Genomic DNA, 22,240 nt, shown 5'->3' on the forward strand with positions numbered 1-22,240 from the left:
AAGTTAATGAATGTAAGATCGTCTGTCATAAAACAAAAAATGTTGGGCAATTTCAGACGAAGGTTAGGTTTACATCTTATAATAATGACACCACATATTAAAGTAATGTGAATGCAGTAAGCTAAACCAAAAAATCATATTTTACTAGGACCAAGTAATAATGTATATATTAATTTAAAAATAATTCTATTCATTTAAGTTTAATGTTCAATCATTAGAGGTTCATGGTTAGTGTATGGAAAGTATTTATAAAAAGTATAACATAATTAGCGGTATCTATTGATAAAGTGCACAATAATAAATTGCATTTATCATTATACAACTTTGAGTCAGATATCTATTCATTTATAATAAATGACTCTGACTTCACTTCGTAACGAAAAAGGAGGCCGATTTCAGCGCTGACTAGTGGAAACAATTGGAATTTACGATGCGATTGAAAAACCGAATGCAAACGGAAACAATCAGTTGTAACGGTAGTTGACGACTATCGAATAATTCGGTAGGTGATAGTCAGATGGCGCCAGGTCGGGGCAGTACGGCGGGTGCGGAAGGATGTCCAATTCAAGCCATTTCAAGGTGTCTTTAACTGGTTTTCCTGTGTGAGACGGCGCATTGTCGTGTGACAAAATCACTTTGTCATGTCTTCTGGCCATTCCGGTCGTCTTTCGATCAATGCGTGATTTAAATTAATCATTTGCTGGCGATAGTGTGAGTTTGAGATGGGTCATCATCCAGTAACGCCTACAATTGCTCGTCTTCGCACTGTTGTGGACAGCCGTAGACAGCCGTTTAAAGATGGCGGATTAATTGAAGAGGAGGCTTTTTTATTGAGGCGCTGTCGTGGAAGATGAAGAAAGAGAAAGAACCTGATGGTCGTGATTATTGTTTTAAGAGGATGTACAACTAGGCAACCATCTTCTATAGAACACTAATCAGAGAAGGGATTCGACACTTCAGAAAATGAAGTTATCGGCCAAGGAAGACAAGGGCCACGAAGGGCGTGAAAATGAAAGTCTCCCTAGGCCTCAATACCGTCGGGGTCGGAAAACAACAAGAGTTGACCAAGGGAGGTCGGATAGGGTAGATGAAAGAGAGGAGCCTGACACAAGTAAGTGGAAGCAATGCCAGGACTCAGCTGAGGGCCCCGTGGTCGCCAAACCACGCTACCAAGTTAGGTAAGGCTGCCTACAGTTATTGTTAGAGATTCGCGCCTAATCTGCATAGTAGCCAACATAACAACTTCCGTTGTACTCAACGTGACAGAATGTATCCGTGGACTTAACACACGATTTGCGCCGAACACTTCGGTGGATAAAATGTGGTTTATAATGACAGCTAGTTTTTCAGCTTAATTTTCCCCAAATCTAAGTGCGGTTTGAACACATTTGATTGAACTGCTTGAAAGAGCACATCAGATTGCAAGCTCGCAACTGCGAAACCGCACGGCCACTTGTTCGGTTTTCTTAGTGTTTTAATTCCTTAGAAAACTGCAGAATACTTGTGTGAGAGGCACGTGTCGTCTCAGAACTCAAGAGTCTTAAAACGTGCGAGTATCATAATACACGAATTCCAAGAAGAGGATTAGTAGATTCTTCTTCTTTGCATGGATTAAACCGGACGAGTTGGCCGTGCGGTTAGGGGCCCGCAGCTGTGAGCTTGCATCCGGGAGATAGTGGGTTCGAATCCCACTGTCGGCAGCCCTGAAGATGGTTTTCCGTGGTTTCGCATTTTTCACACCAGACAAATGCTGGGGTTGTACCTTAATTAAAGCCAAGGCCGCTTCCTTCGCACTCCTAGCCCTTTCCTATCCCATCGTCACCACAAGCCCTGTCTGTGTCGGTGCGACGTAAAGCAACTAGCAAGAAAAAATGAATGGATAATTGCCCTTCCTACTCACATAACGACTGTAGATATTTGAAAATGTATTCGGAATTGTGAGAAAAGATCCACTGTCATAGCCAGCCGGAATTGGCACCTCTCTCATCAAGAGATGGGACTGTCGGAAAGCCTCATACGAAGTATACGGGGCAGAAGGTTGAAAAACCCACGGACATCAGATACACACAAGTGGGATGTTTCACTTCAAACGCTATTATCACTTGCAAAATTATAACTTTAGCGGCACATGCAGATGACATTTTTTTATGACACCCGACTTGTTACTTTCTCTCAAATATTCAAATCTGGCGACCGAAAGATTTGCCTGGGAACATATAACTGAGTTGTGTGAGTCATTGTGTGTATGTTGTGTGAATGGGTTTTATTTTATCTATTATGCACTTCAATTATTATTACAGCTGCCTCTGTGGATCAGTGGTAGAGTATCGGCCTCCGCATCCCAAGATAGCGGGTTCAAACCCGGCAGAGGTAGTCGGATTTTTGAAGGGCGGATACAAGTCCATTCGACACTCCATGTCGTACGATGTCGGCATGTGAAATATCTCTGATGACACATTTGGTATTTATCCGACAAAATTCATTAAATTTCCGTCGTAGACGCTCAAGAGAGTTTCAGTTTAACCGGTCTGCCATCTAGTGGGCGTAGAATAAAACGGGACGTCGAAATTGACGAGTAGACAGCCAGATGGCGTCAAATTGAAATGTCTGCACATGGTAGTTGAGGCCACACGATGATGATGATGATTATTATTATTATTATTATTATTATTATTATTATTATTATTATTATTATTATGTCCATGCTCCATGGCTAAATGATTAGCGTGCTGGCGTTTGGTCACAGGGGTCTCGGGTTCGATTCCAGGCAGGGTCGGGAATTTTAACCATCATTGGTTAATTTCCCTGACACGGGGGCTGGCTGTATGTGTTGCCTTCATCATCATTTCATCCTCATCACGACGCGCACGTCGCCTACGGGTGTCAAATCAAAAGACCTGCAGCTGGCGAGCCGAACCCGTCCTGGGATCTCCCGGCAATAAAAGCCATACGCCATTTCATTTCATTATTATTATTATTATTATTATTATTATTATTATGTTTCGTGTTTATATTACTGTTGTCACACTAATTTTCGTACTGATTTGTAACCTAATCATAGTTTATCTATCCGTAGTATATTTCTTTTTTGAATTATTACATGTGACTTTTTTTAAAAAATTTAAATTTTATTGTTTATTGTAGTTAAGCGTAAGAGAGGCACGTGACCCCTAACTTCGCCATAAATGTAAGCCAGGAATAAACGAACAAATAATAAATCATCTCTGCTTATAAAACCTACTACCTGCGTCTGACGCTAAGTCGCGACAGTTTGTAGGTACGGCATGGGTAACAGATACTGTACTCATTACCAAAGCCCGGATTTTCATGCCGTAACAGGTTACATTGCAAACTGAATTTGGTTAATAGGAAGTGTCGGCCACCTGCTCTTCCATAATGTAGCAAGAGTAACATAAACTACAGGAGTTCTGATGGGCCGTACCCCTAATGTTTATGCAAACCCCATATCATAATCGTTGTGAAGGTAGACTATACTTGCTGCTCGCTTCAGAAACTTTGCATTCTAACCTATTAATGCATAAAAATCCAGGCTCTACTCATTACAAACGTTAGTCGTGACAGATAAAACAGATCCATTAATCATTAAACTGCTCGTTATGTAGTATTTACAATTATAGTAAATGAGTACCTAAGGCACAATTGCCCTACCACTTTGAAGCTTCACAACAGCACCGCAATTCGCAAGAATCACCACGGACGGAACAGATGTTTATAGTCAGGCCTTCAGACTTGAGATAGGCGCATGCGCGGCAGCCACGCTTAACCCTCGAACGCTTTATCCCGCATCTGAAGGATTTCTCGTCAGGCGACCATAGTATAACCGTAAAACTGAGGTTAGGTCCCTCCAAGATGGCGAATGTGAGGTTAAGCTTGCTCTCTTATACAAAATCCACGTCGGGAAGGGCAACTAGCCGAAAAAGTTATGTTAGGCCCTCCAAGATGGCGACTGTGAGGTTAGGCTTGCTCTCTTACGGAAATCCACGTCGGGAAGGGCAACTGGCCATAAATATATAGGTGAGGTTAGGCCCCTCCAAGATGGCAACTGTGAGGTTAGGCTTGTTCTCTTACGCAAAATCCACGTCGGGAAGGGCAACTGGCCATAAAAGTTATGTTAGGCCCCTCCAAGATGGCGACTGTGAGGTTAGGCTTGCTCTCTTACGAAAATCCACGTCGGGAAGGGCAACTGGCCATAAATATATAGGTGAGGTTAGGCCCCTCCAAGATGGCGACTGTGAGGTTAGGCTTGCTCTCTTACGAAAATCCGCGTCGGGAAGGGCAACTGGTCATAAAAATATAGGTGAGGTTAGGCCCCTCCAAGATTGCAACTGTGAGGTTAGGCTTGCTCTCTTACGAAAATCCTCGTCGGGAATGGCAACTGGCCGTAAATAGATAGGTGAGGTTAGGCCCCTCCAAGATTGCGACTGTGAGGTTAGGCTTGCTCTCTTATGCAAAATCCGCGAGTAACATAGCCCTACTACTAGGGGTCAATGACCTAGTGTGATGACTCAGCAGAAAAATGCTGAGGCGATGGTCCAGAACTGGCCTTGCTCTCCTACTTACATTAAATTTAGTTTAATGAATTCCATGTTGTGCACTGCTCGATGACACCAAGCAGAATAACTGAGTGAAGATCAGTGTCATACTTGGAGAATATGGTCTGCGGTAGGGTGATAACGAATATAGTAGAGACAATACGCGACACTCAGCGAGTTATCGAGGGACAGCTATTAGAGCTCTCTCTAGCGGATGGACCTGAGAACTACTGATTCTGTCATAAGAGCACGTGTATTTGTGTGTGAAGTTTTTGGTGTCATTTATGCGTTTTCAGTGAGTTGACATAATTAAATGAGGGGAAAGGTATGTGATGTGTTTGGCTGCAGTAACTATGAAGTAGAGAAGAATGGGCGGTCTTTCTTCCGTTTCCGTCGTGACAAGAAAATGTAGGTAATATTGTTTTTGCATATATATTCTTCCAGTGACAAAGAGATTTTTATAGTACTTCATAATATTCTGACCTGCTCGACCCATATTTTAACTGGCATAAAATGCAATACGCATATTTTATTCTGTAGTGCAGCAGTTAACCTTCAATACCGATGTGCTGTTGTAGGTGTGATCTGTGGGTTTTGAAATGTCACAGAAGTGATTTGGATAAGGTGCACAAGAAAGAAGGGACGTTACGCTTATATAAGAATTATAAGATCTGTTCAGATCATTTCCAGGCCAGCGACTTTATAAATCCTGAACAAAATATGGGTGACTTAAGAAATGTACACATTTTGTTGAAGAAATATGATGATGCAAATTTGCTTTACCCTAACGTAATAGCAAGTATTGCTTATAGGGAAGTTTTGAATGTTTTTGAGGCTAATTTTATATATTTTCTTTCTGTTAGTAGGCTTCATGTTAAGAGGAAAATTATCCAGCTTTTAAATGTTAATTCATTGCATCATGTGTGTAAGGAATGTGCCGATATTTTTATTGACAAGTGTCTTAATGTGATCATACAATGTTTTTAAATGAGAAAAAAGACAAAGTAACCGCAAAAGTTCAGACAGGAATGACAGAACCAAAAAAAATGCATAAATGAAAGATCAAGCCATTTCACATCTTGTTTATATGTCTAATTTCAGTCTTTGAATAATAACCTTTTAAATAATTCATCATTCATTTATTCAGAATTGCTTAAGGAACTTCGAAGTTAATATCTCAATAACACTTTCTTTCTAGATGTAATTTATTTATCCATTTTCGTATATGCATCTTCATTGACATTTGAATTTAGCGCTACTTTTCAGGTCAAGTCACTAGGAGCGCCACCGTCGAAATGTCTCCCATTTTAACAAGGCTAAATCCGTAAATGTCGCGTATTTTCTCTATTGTAATTGCTGATAATTCCTGTTAACAATACGTATAATATCCCATTCTAAAGGTGGGTGGACAAACATGGGTTGAAGGGCAAAGTGAGTCTCCGCGGACCTCATCCCTCCTGCGGTCATCGCAGGTACCTGCTGTCCGGAGTCGTGAATTTTGAGACTCATTGGAACGTTAATTTGAATTTGCTTTACGGCGCACCGACATAGAGAGGTCTTATGACGGGATAGGAAAGGCCTAGGAATGGGAAGGAAGCGGCCGTGGCCTCAATTAAGGTACAGCCCCAGCATTTGCCTGGTGTAAAATGAGAAACAAAGGAAAATATTCAGGGCTGCCGACAGTAAGATTCGAACCTACTGTCTCCCGGATGCAAGCTCACAGTTGCGCGTCCCTAACCGCACGGCCAACTCGCCCGGTGAGAATGTTAATTTAGCTGCTAATCGTAGTTTGTAGTCGTAAGTTTTGATACTATTTTCTACTAATTATAGCTCGTGAGTTTTGAAACGTAACCGAGAGACGTTGCCGTAGTTCGACATAAACCCGGTTCACAACACCATCAAAACAAACATATTCTCACTTCAGTGCATAAAATTAGACTACAGATCCTAAGTGCCCATTAACTCATATCAATACACTCGCACAATTATACTCTACAAATAAACTAATATTTATTGTCAACTTTCATGAAATTACACCGACTGCATATGGAAATACGGAATCCACTTTCGAACATGCTTTCCTACTCGAAACTCCATCTTGCGACAATTAAGGTGTGAGATCTTGTAGTCGGTCTTGGTACAACACGGTCCGTTCCACTGTACATTATACAATTATTATCGCTGAACTTCTTTCTATTTGACTCGTAGCCAAGTGCATGGTGTCTTTAAGCTGATATGCGTAGGTTTACTATGATAATATAATCTAACGAGACGTGTTCTAGCCAAAGCTGTGCATTTCCAGAAGGCGAGTTCCAGATGTCCCATTTAAAAAAAGTGGTTATTTTAAAGAAAGTTGATCTGGTTAATCATGTGCATTAACTCGAGGCAGTTTTCAGAGCCACATTATTATCGAGTTATCGATCGGTCGAGAGTAATGTAAAAACTTTTGTCTCAGGATACGAACCAGTTCCCGAGTGAGTCGTTAACCAGATCACTAACGATCTGGGGAAGTTTCATGTTGTGGTTTGGTTAGCTTGTCTGTTGCTACTGCTCTTACTGATTGAGCTATGTGGCCTACATACAGTTGTGCTGCTAGTAACTTAGATCATTTCGAACAGTACAAATATGACCCTAGGCCACCACATATCAATGAGAGCATCTGACGCGAATTCAGAAGGTTCGGGTTCGCATACCACTGGTGTCCGGTTTGTCATATCTGTTACGTACTTAACATCACTTTGATATGTATAGGGAATCACAATCGAAGGAAATGAAATCAAAACCCTAGATTTGCCGATGATATTGTCATTTTATCTGAGACTGCAGAAGATCTCGAGAAATAACCGCATGGTATGTACACAGTCTTGGAGTAGGAGCACAGAATGAAAATAAATAAGTCCAAAACAAAGGAAATGGAGTGCAGTTGATCGAAGTCAGTTGATGGAGGTAATATTTTTTTTTAGCTAGGGGCTTTACGTCGCGCCGACACAGATAGGTCTTATGGCGACGATGGGATAGGAAAGGCCTAGGAGTTGGAAGGAAGCGGCCGTGGCCTTAATTAAGGTACAGCCCCAGCATTTGCCTGGTGTGAAAATGGGAAACCACGGAAAACCATTTTCAGGGCTGCCGATAGTGGGATTCGAACCTACTATCTCCCGGATGCAAGCTCACAGCCGGCAGAGGAGGTAATATTAGATTAGAAAATGTAGTCTTAAAGGAAGTAGATGAATATTTCAATTGGGTAGTAAAGTAACGAACGATGACAGAAGTAAGGAGGACATACAATGCAGACTACCACAAGCAAGGGAGGCCTTTCTTAAGAAAAGATATTTGCTCACTTCGAACACTGATCTAGGAATTACAAAGATGTTTTGAAGACTTTAGGCTGGAGTTTGGCATTGTATGGAAGTGATTCATGGAAGATAACTCAGAAAGGAAGAGAATATGCGCTTTTGAAATGTGGTGTTACAGAAGAACGCTCAAGGTGAGATGGGTAGACAGAATCACGAATGAACAGATAATGAATGGAATTTTGGCTAAATTTGAGCAGAAGAAGAGACAAAATGTTAGTGTACATCTTAAGCCCTCTGTGTCTTTTATCGGAGTGTTTAAAAAAGGACATCAGTGATTACATATGTTTGTCTTGAAATAAAATTCGAATACTTTCAGCCCTTGAAGTACAAGGACACACTTAATTTTCTTTTCGTTGGAGAATTTTCGTACCTCAACAGAGCTTGAGGAGGGTAAGGGTTGAGGGCGGTGGGTGATCTAGTGGTTCCTGGTGGTTTTCAAGGAGCTGTTGTCCGACTCGTTGGCTGAATGGTCAGAGTACTGGCCTTCGGTTCAGAGGGTCCGGGGTTCGATTCCCGGCCAGGTCGGGGATTTTAACCTTTATTGGTTAATTCCAATCGCCCGGGGGCTGGGAGTTTGTGCTGTCCCCAACATCCCTGCAACTCGCACACCACACATAACACTATCCTCCACCACAATAACACGCAGTTACCTACACATGGCGGATGCCGCCCACCCTCATCGGAGGGTCTGCCTTACAAGGGCTGCACCCGGCTAGAAATAGCCACACCAAATTATTATTAAGGAGCTGTTTATTGGGCAATCCTATTCCACTGTTGGCAACACTGGTTCGCACAATTTTCCTCTCAATCGATAGTAGGATTATGGTCTGAGATCTTGTTGTCGGTCTTGGTACAACACGGTCCGTTCCACTGTACATTATACAATCATCGCATGAATTTGTTTCTATTTGGCGTGTAGCCAAGTGCATGCATACATGTATACAGTATGAAATATGATGCCATTAAGCTGCTATGCGTAGGTTTAATATAATCTATAACGTGTTCTAATCAAAGCTATGTATTTCCTGTAGGCGAGTACCAGATTTCCCACTTATTGAAAACGTTGTTCTAAAGTAAATACGAAGAAAGTTGTTCTGGTTAATCATGTGCATTACGTCGAGGCAATTTCCAGAGCCGCATTTTTTTCGACTTGCCTAGTGGTCAGGAAAGTACCGTACGACTGCCAGGGAATAGCGAAGTCCGACTCGTTGGCTGAATGGTCAGCGTACTGGCCTTCGGTTCAGAGGGTCCCGGGTTCGATTCCCGGCCGGGTCGGGGATTTTAACCTTCATTGGTTAATTCCAATGGCCCGGGGGCTGGGTGTTTGTGCTGTCCCCAACATTCCTGCAACTCACACACCACACATAACACTATCCTCCACCACAATAACACGCAGTTACCTACAAATGGCAGATGCCGCCCACCCTCATCGGAGGGTCTGCCTTACAAGGGCTGCACTCGGCTAGAAATAGCCACACGAAATTATAATTATTATAGGGAATAGCGAAGATATTACCCATGGGGGGATAAATACACATCTGAAAATGATAAATGAAAATCCACATCTTGTCATTCGACCGGGTCAGAGATGGAATGAATGAGGCCCCATCTAGCGGCGAGGATACGAATTGTGCCGGCTGCCGAAGCCTGTCGCACTCCCTTGGGGCAATGATTAATGAACGACAGATGAAATGGTAATGGAGAGTGTTGCTGGAATTAAAGATGACAGGGAAAACCGGAGTACCGGGAGAAAAACCTGTCTCGCCTCCGCTTTGTCGAGCACAAATCTCAAGGTGCCCGTGCACTTGAGAGTAAATACTGGCGAGAACCTCTCGATAGCAGTTACTCGCCAATGGACACAGTGCCGAGAGCAACTATCGGAAATTCCCTCGCAACTCTCCGAGAGCAACTATCGGAAATTCCCTCGCAACTCTCCGAGAGCTAACTTGTCACAACTTGCTCCCTAGTCGACATATGCTCCCCGGCCGTCTCGGAGATTAGCTCTCCAGATACGAACTGTGTTCGAATTGTGGCGAAGCTATCGAGAGCTTTGTTCCATTTTCAATTTCAAGATGAATAAAAATTGGTCACTGGAGGAAACAAAACTGTTAACTGAAATGTTTGTAAGTCGAGAAATGTTGTGGAATGTGAAATGTAGACTACCTATTACCGTGACAGAGTTGAGTAACATAAAACTTTAGAGGAAATAGGAGTGAAGTTTTCGTGTTCCGGAACTGAAGTTCAAAGGAAAATTCACAACTTAAGGAATCAGGTAAGTTAAGTCTATTCAATGAAGGTGAATTAAGAGTAAATTGTTAGTTTATATTTTATTATAATCACATTAATTCGCATGGAAATAAATTTATTGTAATGAGTGTAGCCGGGTTATTATTATTATTATTATTAATATTATAACAAGTATATAATATAACACATATATACAATATTTAAATTAATCAATAATGAGATGATCTCTATCGTTTAACGTATCTCAACAATTGAAAAAAGTGAAAAACTGAAAAAGCGGTAGCGGGACAGATGACAATTACCAATTTTTACAGAGAATAATCACAGCTTTAGCTGCCACCCCCGGAGGCCCGGGTTCGATTCCCGGCTCTGCCACGAAATTTGAAAAGTGGTACGAGGGCTGGAACGGGGTCCACTCAGCCTCGGGAGGTCAACTGAGTAGAGGTGGGTTCGATTCTCACCTCAGCCATCCTGGAAGTGGTTTTCCGTGGTTTCCCACTTCTCCTCTAGGCGAATGCCGGGATGGTACCTAACTTAAGGCCACGGCCGCTTCCTTCCCTCTTCCTTGCCTATCCCTTCCAATCTTCCCCATCCCTCCACAAGGCCCCTGTTCAGCATAGCAGGTGAGGCCGCCTGGGCGAGGTACTGGTCATACTCCCCAGTTGTATCCCCCGACCAAGAGTCTGAAGCTCCAGGACACTGCCCTTGAGGCGGTAGAGGTGGGATCCCTCGCTAAGTCCGAGGGAAAAACCGAACCTGGAGGGTAAACAGATGATGATGATGATGATGATGATGATGAATAATCACAGCTGCTGCGACTTGTCAGTAGTAGTGTGATGACATTTCGACCACTCTCCACTCTCTACAGGTGCACAAGTGGACAGGGTTTGACGATAACTCGTGAAAGCTATCTTGGCGAGGGACTCGGCGGGTACTCTCGATAGTTATTCGGACCGAAATTAACTCTCAAATGGACAACAACCTGAGAGCGGATATCGAAAGTTACTCTCCCAGTTAATCTCAAATGGAAACCCATCCTCACATGGAGTGATCGGCATTTGAACCACGGAACTCAGCGATAAGAGGCCGGTGCGGTGCCGCCTGATCCACGGAGGCTCCTCACATATCTGAAGACATTTACAAATGACGAGATTACGAGCAGTAGACCTCGTTCAATGAGGGATGGCGGCCTGTTTTATCGCGTATAAAGGGGAAGTTTTTTTTATCGTTAACTACTCTTTTATTCTATTCACTTTGTTTTTATTTCTTTGTATTTTTTAATATGCTTTCCGCTTTTGAGTTGAATAAAATCATCATCATCATCTGTTTACCCTCCAGGTTCGGTTTTTCCCTCGGACTCAGCGAGGGATCCCACCTCTACCGCCTTAAGGGCAGTGTCCTGGAGCTTCAGACTCTTGGTCGGGGAATACAACTGGGGAGAATGACCAGTACCTCGCCCAGGCGGCCTCACCTGCTATGCTGAACAGGGGCCTTGCGGGGGATGGGGAAGATTGGAAGGGATAGACAAAGAAGAGGGACGGAAGCGGCCGTGGCCTTAAGTTAGGTACCATCCCGGCATTTGCCCGGAGGAGAAGTGGGAAACCACGAAAAACCATTTCCAGGATGGCTGAGGTAGGAATCGAACCCACCTCTACTCAGTTGACCTCCCGAGGCTGAGTGGACCCCGTTCCAGCCCTCGTACCACTTTTCAAATTTCGTGGCAGAGCCGGGAATCGAACCCGGACCTCCGGGGGTGGCAGCTAATCACGCTAACCACTACACCACAGAGGCGGACGAGTTGAATAAAATACGTGATTTTACTCCGAAGTCAACACCTTATTCAATGTTATTACTTTTACTATCTTTTTAATCATCTTAGAGGAAGATAAGGCATTGCGAATTAGATCTACTGATAATTTTAAATTCAAGATAGTTTTTCTCATCATTATCATCTTTTTAAGATCCTAGTCAGTGAGCAAATTTTAATCTATCATTTTATTTCGTTTGCTGGCGAGATTTGGTGTTTATAATGCACTATGTCTTCTGGTATGGGCTAGACCAGTGGTATTCAAAGAGGGGCACGCAGGTTCGTCTCAAGGGGTACGCAAATTTATCGTAGCTTCTCACTGTTTTAAGCGAGCAGTTCAGAAAAGAGTTGAACTTGCTCGTTCTCAATAAAATCTAGTTTTGATTTAGTGTTCTGGTCTATCACTACACAGAGTCCGTTTTCCGAACTCTTCCTTCTAAAATATGTCACAGTTTGTACTTCCCATTCCTAGATATGTAAAAATGCTTACATATGCTGCATTACTCTGTTTTAAGTTTTTTTTGTTTCTAAATCCACTCATTCACTTCAAAGTAGCAGTGTATGTAGAGTCCGACTCATTGGCTGAATGGACAGCGTTGGGGTCATCGGTCCAGAGAGCCGCGGGTTCGATTCCCGGCCTGGTCGGTGATTTTAATCGCGTGTGATTAATTCTTCTAGCTCGGGGATTGGGTTTTTGTGTTTGTCCCAACTCTTTCCTCTTCACATTCAGACAACACACTACACTACCAACCCCAACACGCAAAAGTGATTACATTCCTCCATATAGGGTAGGCGTCAGGAAGGGCATCCGGCCGTAAAACATGGCCAAATTCACATATGCGACGCAGTTCGCACCCGTGACCCCACAGGTGTAGGAAAAGCGGTAGAAGAGGAAGTACAAGAAGAAGTGTATATGGTACAATAGTAATTGTTGCATTAATAATAAAACTCGTATGTATGTCGTTGTTAGGCAATGAAAACCTTGCTTGCCGCGTTGACTGAGAAGAAAACAGAAGACTCCAGTAGTCGAATAACTGGGCTATCATTAAGCAATGGAAATGCCAGGAACAGTTCCCCGGCCCCTGCTGACCGCTCAGTTTTGGGATTCTGTAAACTTTACTCCGAAGGAGTTACGGGGTTTCCTTTACCCAGGGACGATATGTATATAATACATTATTGTCATTATTGGGGAACAGGGTGGTGTAGTAGCTTAGCTTCTTGCCTGTCATCCGAATAACCGTGGTTTGATTCCTGGAGTAGGATTTTCAGTTGAAAATCCCGTGATGTCAGGAAGGGCATCCTACCTTAAAATTTCAGCCACAACTCTTTCATGTCTCAGTGCGTGCAGCGAACCTGTGAAAAATGGGATAAAGTGATGATGAGAATTATTATTATTAATTATTATTATTATTATTATTATTATTATTATTATTATTATTATTATTATTATTATTATTATTATTATTATTATTATTATTGGGAGCCTCCGTGGTTCAGACGGCAACGCGTCGGCCTCTCACCGCTGGATACCGTGGTTCAAATCCCGGTCACACCATGTGAGATTTGTGCTGGACAAAATTCTCATTTCATAGCATCTTCTTCTTCTTCTTCATAGTACCGTATCAGGTCCCCCTGACGTTGGCGATCACTGTGGCGAATGCAGAACGATCTCTAGCTAGGTGGAAAAGTCTTTCAATACTGTGAATTCCAGTCCATTCTTTGATGTTTCCAAGCCATGATGTTCGCCTCCTCCCGACACCTCTTCGACCCTGTATTTTGCCTTGTACAATTCGTTAATACATCACTTTGGGAGTGGCGACCCCATCGTACTAACAGCCTATATCTGCTTCATTCATTACATCCCTGACCCGGTCAATGACTGGAAAACAGGTTGTAGGTTATTATTATTATTATTATTATTATTATTATTATTATTATTATTAAAGTTAGTATAATATGGCATTCGGTGGCACTCGTTTGTTATTTCTTGTATGATCGCAATGTACTCGTATTTCGGGGGTACGCAAACCAAAAAGTTTGAATACACTGGGCTAGAGCAATTTTATTACATTGATCTGTCTCAGTCTTAACCTTGGCTTTGACAATATGAAAGTGACTGAGGTATGAGCGATGCTAGTAATGCCATTCCTTATACAGTCCGTCCCCGCTATGAATGGTGTGAAAAATGTTGCTCATAGGGTCGGTTGGTTGTGAGCCCCAGAGCGAAAACTATGCCCTTATACTCATCTCTTTCCATGGAGTAGGAAAAATCAATATTACCTGCACTCGCGGCGGATAAAACGATCTGCTTTTTTGGGAGGGGAGGCTAAATCAGAGATTAAACCCCCACATCTCTGAATTATTGATGCTAAATTTGAGGGGAATTTAGAAAGAGGGAGGAAGCCATTATTCTTATCAAACGGGCCTTTTAGGGTCATTTATATTTACAGCGGAACGTCAATATCTCTAATCACCTCTGGAGCTACATTTTATTACGAAATTTCGATATGTAGAGAATACCGTTTTTGAACATGTATAGCACATAATTGAATCATATGTATCTACGGGCTTATACTGAATACAGTATTTTTAACAAAAAAACCAAACCAAACCCCATGGCACTACAGCCCTTGAAGGGCCTTGGCCTACGAAGCGACCGCTGCTCAGCCCCAAGGCCTGCAGATTACGAGGCGTCGTGTGGTCAGCACAACGAATCCTCTCGGCCGTTATTCTTGGCTGTCTAGACCGGGGCCGCCATCTCACCGTCAGATAGCTCCTCAATTCTAATCACGTAGGCTGAGTGGACCTCGAACCAGCCCTCATATCCAGGTAAAAATTCCTGACCTGGTCGGGAATCGAACCCGGGGCCTCCGGGTAAGAGGCAGGCATGCTACCCCTACAGCACGGGGCCGGCACATTATTTTTAACAGTACTTAAAAATATACAAACAAACTCTCTTTTATGGCATAACTTTAATTATAACACTTTATTTTTTAGAAGACAGGATACAGTATGTACAGTACAGTAGTGAAACATGAAACACCTTTGGGAAAAATCTGTTAGTCTCTTCTGTTTGCTACTGTTAACTTTCCCTCTCTTGACGTTGAAACTTCTCGTCAATAGCACGCAGTCGAGATTCGTAAATGAAGCTTGTCATCCGCGACTTCGGGGATTGCTTTCGTACGTAACCGGTAATTAATTCATCATCATCATCATCTGTTTACCCTCCAGGGTCGGCTTTTCCTTCGGACACAGCGAGGGATCCCACCTCTACCGCCTCAAGGGCAGTGTCCTGGAGCTTCAGACTCTTGGTCGGGGATACAACTGGGGAGAATGACCAGTACCTCGCCCAGGCGGCCTCACCTGCTATGCTGAACAGGGGCCTTGCGGGGGGATGGGAAGATTGGAAGGGATAGACAAGGATGAGGAAAGGAAGCGGCTTTGGCCTTAAGTTAGGTACCATCCCGGCATTTGCCTGGAGGAGAAGTGGGAACCACGGAAAACCACTTCCAGGATTGCTGAGGTGGGAATCGATCCCACCTCTACTCAGTTGACCTCCCGAGGCTGAGTGGCAGAGCCGGGAATCGGATCCGGACCTCCGGGGGTAGCAGCTAATCACACTAACCACTACACCACAGAGGCGGACGATTAAAATTATTTATAGCCAAAATTGTATTGGCTCATTCCCTAACTTTATATGCCGATTTTCATGAAATTCTCTTCAGCCATTTTCTCGTGATGCGCGTACATATATACAAACAAACAGACAGAAATGACGAAGAATTGAAAAGCGAATTTCCTTGTTTATGTGGACATGACCGATACAGAAATACCATTCTTTTTTAAAATTCTGAGCGATGTACAGACAGGCCATCCTGGCTGATGCTCGCAGCAGAGTCTGCTTCACACTCTTGCGGCTAAGGAGGACTGGCAAATTGCGACTGCTTGTCAATTAAAAAGTTATAAAATTCAAACTGTAGAATCTCTTTGCCATTAGATTACAATCTCAGCCTTCTGTAATCCTGTACGAAAGAGCAATTCAGCCATGTTTACTCCACTCTTTCATCAACTACGTCGGGGGCAGAAGGTTCCTGCATAACTTCATACTGCACCAGGCTCTACACAATAGTGCAAGTAGTGTATGGTAATAGATTACTATCTCAGCCTTCTGTAATCAGCCATGTTTACTCCACATCTTTCATCTGTTGCATTGGGAACAGAAGGTCCCTGCATGATTATATGTTCTCGTAGCATCAGATTATACACAATAGAGCGAGTAGTGTATGATAGAAGATAACAATCTCTGCCTTCTTTAATCCTTAACAAGCTACCAACACGCCCAGACATGCTCTTCAACTTTCTAGCACAGCTGTTTCTTCATAGATTACGCGCATAGAAATATTAAACAAGAATGAATGCTCATTAATATTTTCTAGGGTTATTTTGAAGGATTGTTTTCAATAAAATATGGCAATGATTGATACTTCAATGGGAATCATACCGGTATTATTACATCTGAATGAGAATGAATGTGAAATCATTCTTGAATCGGATAAATTAGATAGAATCATCGGGCGAGGGAATTTAAAACTCCGAAAGCCATACAAAGTTAAAATATTCCTTGCCATAAAATAATCAGAAGGCAATATTCTTTTAAGTCTTTCTAACATTGAGATAATTGTTTATGAAAAAATATAAGGAAACCTTATTTTCATAACATTCCTCTGAGGATCAATGCTAGAATGTTAGCTTTTATGATATTGCCAACGTTGCCTGACAAAACTGCAATAAATGTAGCACAAAAAAAAGGGCAATTCGAGACGCTATGTCGTACGATGTCGAGATGTCTGGACGCACATTTGAAGCTTGCCCAGAAATAACCGAAATAAGCCGAAAAACAAAAATTATCAGGGTCTATTATTATTATTATTATTATTATTGATTGGAACCTTTTGGATTACGTAGTGCCTTTATGAGTCACCTTTCTAATCTTCCATACGGCCCATTCTTTTCTCCGTGGACTCCCTTCTCTTCTTCAGTCCACTTGGTTCCTGGTCTGTTTGGAAGTTCATTCTTTGACTATACCTCACGTTTGTTTACCTTTAAACTGAACAGATTCCTGTCTAATATTTCTGATGTGTCTGACTGGGCTTGCTCCACGTCGTTTTGGAATTGTTGGAACCATGGTGTGCTCATCGTAAAGCCCGGATTTTTATGCAGTAACAGGTTAGATTGCAAACTAATTTGGTTAGTAGAAAGTGTCGGCCACCCGCTCTTCCATAATGTAGCAAGAGTAACATAAATTATAGGGGTTCTGATGGGCCGTCCCCCTTATGTTTATGCAATCCCTATAACATGATCGTTGTGAAGGTAGACTATACTTGCTACTCGCTTCAGTAAGTTTGCATTCTAACCTATTAATGCATAAAAATCCGGGCTCTACTCATCAGTCTTCCGGCGTCTGTCATTATCTTGTATGTAAGCCTTGTCACTGGGAGTTTTTGAACGTGTCCACAGAATCTTAATCTTTGTTTTCTGATGTCTGCTGCTGGTTTAGGCAGTTTCTATGTTGCTTTACGGAATTTTAGTCTATATCCTTCTTCCGTTTATTATTATTATTCTTTCTTTCTCCGTTAGAGTCTTCTAGGGACGACGAGACAATTCCAATGCTTCATCCTTTGTTATTCCTTTTTCCTCCTCCAATACTTCTTCATCTGTTCACTGTGGCTCCTTTTCCTTTCGTCAGACCATTTCTAGCCTTTCTTCTTTCCCTCACGACGTTGGAATCCTTCCATTTTTTAAAAGCTTAATTTCTAAAATTGTCTCTCTCTGTTGCATCTTCTTCCCTATGTTGTTTCTTTCCAAATCTTCCTTGACTTCATGAATCCAGGTTGTTGTTGAATTATTGTTCCATAGATATTTGAAGATCTGTTCGGTTGACCTGTTGTCATCCATTCTGCATAAAGGTCCAAAAAATAACAATCGCCTCTTCCGCATTGTATCTGTTATGTTTTCTATATCCCGGTATATTTCATCATTTCTTCTTGATTTCCAAAGTTCTGTAGTTCTTAGCGGGCCGAGTATTTTTCCTATAATTTTTATTTCCAGTACTTCTAATTTATTCGGCTTGCAATTCAGTACTAGACATTCACTCGCGTATAGTCATTCCTGTTTGACTACTGTGTTCTAGTTTTTAGATAAACACATTTTTTTGGTAGACACCCCTAGTTATACCGTGTGATCCCTCCATCTTGTGTATCCTTTCTTCTACAGCGGATTTTTCCAAACCATTTTCTCGAATTGTTTCTCCCAAATATTTAAATTTCTTTACCTTCTTTATTCGACCAATTTGTTACTAGAAATTCTCGAGTATTTTTTTATTTGTCATAAATTTGTTTTTTCTACAGAAATTCTTAACCCTATTCTGTGTTCTATTTCATTATTATTATTATTATTATTATTATTATTATTATTATTATTATTATTATTATTATTATTAATTATTATTATTCACTGCCGCTCATCTGGTCGTCAAGTACATATGGTCTGACACCGTGGTTATCCGGTTCGAGTCCCGTTCGCCGAAAAATGTTTCGCCATCAGAATGTTGGCCGTCAGGATAGGAGAGGTGGTGGTATTCCATTTCTAATCACTAGATTGCGTGTCAAAAGCCTGGATTTTATTCCAAACCTCTCCGCAGTGTTCATATGGAGTGAGGGCACAGAGAGAGAGAGAGAGAGAGAGAGAGAGGGCGTAAACCTCTAGGTGGCCTGCCCCATCCCTTCAGGATAGGAAATGAAAATATTTATAGATAGAAGACATATGGCGCTATTGATGGTGATTCGTCTGTTGGATGGGAATGTCGTCGTGATAAAGGTTACAGACTCCTTAAACCAAGAATAACCACCATTACCACATCGCCAGCTACAACAAAACACGCACACTATTTTTTCTTGCTATGTGCTTTACGTCGCACCGACACAGATGTCTTATGGCGACGATGGGATAGGAAAGACCCACGAAGTGGAAGGAAGCGGCCGTGGCCTTAATTAAGGTACAGCCCCGGCATTTGCCTGGTGTGAAAATGGGAGACCAGGGAAAACCATCTTCAGGGCTGCCGACAGTGGGGCTCGAACCCACTATCTCCCGATTACTGGATACTGGGCACACTTAAGCGACTACAGCTATAGAGCTCGGTACGCATAAATTTGCTGAAATTGTGTGTTATTTTGAATGCCCCGTAAATATAAATTTTACATGCAGTCTAATTGCTACTCACTTCGCTGAACAGTCATTGTCGTAAAAGCCTGTTCTTTCTCCAGCTCATTAACCTTTACGTTTAAATGCCCCGTAAATGATGTTGAAAGCTCATTCATGCTCGACATTGCTATCACTTCTTGCTGAGGTCGGGATGCTGTTTAACTTCAGGAACACGCCAGGTAATGCTGACCCTACAGTTAGTCCAGTGACGAGGTGTATTTTTCAAAGAAGGGCAGCTCAAGGTGTTTTCCTATGGACATCTGGAATTATTCACTTAAACATGATTCAGTCCATGTTTTCCCGAACTGACTGAATTAATTTGGACACCGTATATGTCATCAATAAAGCCCGGATTTTTATGCAGTAACGGGTTAGACTGCAAACTAATTTGGTTAGTGGGGAGTGTCAGCCACCCGCTCTTCCATAATGTAGCAAGAGTAACATAAATTATAGGGGTTCTGATGGGCCGTACCACTCATGTTTATGCAAACCCCATAGCACAATCGTTCTGAAGGTAGACTATACTTGCTACTCGCTTCAGTAAGTTTGTATTCTAGCCTATTAATGCATAAAAATCCGGGCTCTAGTCATCAAACCCAGTGACTACAAACGCCTCTTAACACTGGAACCATACACCTGGGCACTGAGTGCCTCAGGGAATTCTTAATTCGTAGGAATTTCGTGCTTGCAACCCTCTGTGATTTTTCTTTGACTTTTTGTCTTTTTTTGAGAGCGAGTTAATGAGAATCCCAAGGCGAAAACGATACCCTTCTACTCATCTGTTTCTGTGACATGCCGGTGTCAGAAAATCTCCATCACATACACTAGCGGGGGAAAAGCGATCTGTCATGGAAGGAAAATTTATCACCATGTAAGCCATGAAACCCCTTCTTCGCTAAGCTGTTAAAAATTCTAATTACCGGGCGAGTTAGGGGCGCGCAGCTGTGAGTTTGAATCCGGAAGATAGTGGGTTCGAGCCGCACTGTCGGCAGCCTAGAAGATGATTTTCCGTGGTTTCTCATTTTCACATCAGGTAAATGATGGGGTTGTACCTTAATTGAGGCCACAGTCGCTTCCTTTCCACTCCTAGCCCTTTCCTATCCCATTGTCCACGTGAGACCCATCTGTATCGGTGTGACATGAAGAAAATTGTAAAAAAATAAAATAAACATGAGATCGTGTGGCTGTGATCACGATTTTAAGTCACATAAGAACATAAAACTACAATTCTGCGTGTTTGAAATTCCCAGCAGAGTCAGAGGCCGAACCAAGGCCATCCAGGCATAAAACTACTAAGCTAAAACGAACACAGCAGAAACCAGAGAGACTGCTTACCAGAGAAGTATGAAGTAGACGGAAGGATTATCTCAGAACAGGTTACATCAGTGATGAAGATACTGATATATCTGGGTGAGGCAGTGCAGGAGGCCAAATCCCACAGTGGCCAAGTGAGATAAGTGTTAACTAAAACTTTCTATTTTTTTCCAGTCCATTGGAGGCACCCACGCATCGCATTTCGCAAGCGGTGCCGAACGCTGCCTTAACCTTTGTGTATTCTCTGCTCGTTAGAGCCTTACGTAACATTTGGCTCTGCCCGTAGCGGTGTTAGGAAACTGGACCAGGAGGCCCGTTGACCTGCAGCCGCTCAATTTTGGACCGGTATTGTGGCCCATATCCCTGGTTGTTGTGCAAAACTCTAGAACCAGAGCTCGGGGAGTTACTGACTTTGAGTCCACCGCAAGGACGTTACATCTCATTCCAATTATTGGAAACCAATCTTCTTCTAGAAAGCCTCCGTGGCTCAGTCGGCAGCGCTTTGGCCTGTCACCGCTGGGTTCCGTGGTTCAAATCCCGGTCATTCCATGTTAGATATGTGCTGGACAAAGCGGAGGCGGGACAGGTATTTTTTCGTGTTTTCCCTGCCATTTTTCATTCCATCAACACTCCAATATCATTTCATTTCATTTGCCAGTCGTTAATCGCTGTCCGAGAGGAATGCGACGGGTTTCAGCAGCCGCTAGCCACAGCTCTCTACTCTGACCGACCAATGGCTCTACACCTGCATTCGGGAGACGGAAAGGGGCTAGTTCCCAACGTCGCCTGTCCTGAGAATGGTTTTCTGTGGTTTTCCATTCTCCTGCGCAACGGCCGCCAAACCTCTTACCTTCGCGTACCAGTTCATATCTCCTTGTACTAAGAGAAGGCGCCAATCCTTCAGGGCACGGAATTATTTTCTTTTCTTTTTCTAACTGGCTTTACGTCGCACCGACACAGATAAATCTTATGACCTCAATGAGATAGGAGAACGCCGCCAGCATTTGCCTGGTGTGAAATCGGGAAACCTCACGGAAAACCATCTTCAGAGCTGCCTACAGTGGTTTCGAACCCACCATCTTCCGAATGCAAACTCACAGCTGCGTGACGCTAAGCGTACGGCCAACTCGCTCGGTGAAATGATTTTAGTAGGAGAAGAAGTATGGCAGCGGGGTGCAAAGTGTGACCCAGTTTTACGGCTCGAAGCCCTTCCTGATGCCAACCCTATGTGTGTTTCTATGGTGTTTGGTAGGATAGTGTGTCGTAGGTACATGAAGCAGTGAATATTGGGACAAAGAGAAACGCGCAGTCTTCCAGTCAAGCCAGGAATCGAACTCGGGACCTTCTGGAATGAAAACCTCGTCGCTGACCATTCAGCCGAAGATCTGGACTGCTATGGAGGAGGACATAATGGAGAAATTGAAGGAAACTGTTGGACCCACTTGCTGGCACCGCGCTGTACGGGTAGCGTGCCTGCCTCTTAACCGGAGGACCCAGCTTCGATTCCCTGCCAGGTCAGGGATTTTTACCTAGATCTGAGGGCTGGTTCGAGGTCCACTCAGTCTACGTGATTACAATGGAGGGGCTATCTGACGGTGAGTTAGCGGCCCCGGTCTAGAAAGCCAAGAATAACGGCCGAAAGGATCCATCGTGCTGACCGCATGGCACCTCATAATCTGCAGGCCTTCGGGCTGAGCAGTGGTCGC

The sequence above is a fragment of the Anabrus simplex genome, chromosome X, assembly GCF_040414725.1.
Source record: "Anabrus simplex isolate iqAnaSimp1 chromosome X, ASM4041472v1, whole genome shotgun sequence".
Classification (NCBI taxonomy): Eukaryota; Metazoa; Arthropoda; class Insecta; order Orthoptera; family Tettigoniidae; genus Anabrus; species Anabrus simplex.